Here is a 206-nt window from a genome sequence, read left to right as displayed (position 1 = left end):
CCAAGCAGCTTCTCTGAAGCCTTCTTGTTGTCAATGAACTGGCCCTCTGGGATTACACTGGCATTCAGCACCTTATACCTTTTTATGAGAGTTAATGGTCAATGGAATCATTTCCTTTTAATAAGCTTTATCACAATTATATTCAAATATTCATTAATACCTCTGCTTGAAGTCAGCATAGATGATTCTGCTGGGGAAACCTTTTC

At 37.9% G+C, this 206-nt stretch overlaps 2 protein-coding genes and 1 long non-coding RNA gene across 4 annotated transcripts in view; 2 read left to right on the top strand and 1 right to left on the bottom strand.

The window, feature by feature from the left end:
• Positions 1-206, top strand: part of LOC117948493 (myosin heavy chain, fast skeletal muscle-like) — an 84,764-nt gene that overhangs the window by 55,424 nt on the left and 29,134 nt on the right. The gene's annotated exons all lie outside the window — the stretch shown is intronic.
• LOC117948521 overlaps positions 1-206 on the bottom strand; it is a 15,682-nt gene that overhangs the window by 5,656 nt on the left and 9,820 nt on the right. The window lies entirely within an intron of this gene.
• LOC117948494 (myosin heavy chain, fast skeletal muscle-like) overlaps positions 1-206 on the top strand; it is a 58,031-nt gene that overhangs the window by 55,120 nt on the left and 2,705 nt on the right. The window lies entirely within an intron of this gene.

The sequence above is a fragment of the Etheostoma cragini genome, chromosome 8, assembly GCF_013103735.1.
Source record: "Etheostoma cragini isolate CJK2018 chromosome 8, CSU_Ecrag_1.0, whole genome shotgun sequence".
Taxonomy (NCBI): domain Eukaryota; kingdom Metazoa; phylum Chordata; class Actinopteri; order Perciformes; family Percidae; genus Etheostoma; species Etheostoma cragini.
The sequence above is the reverse complement of the archived record's forward strand: the minus strand, read 5'-3'. Positions and strand labels throughout refer to the sequence as shown.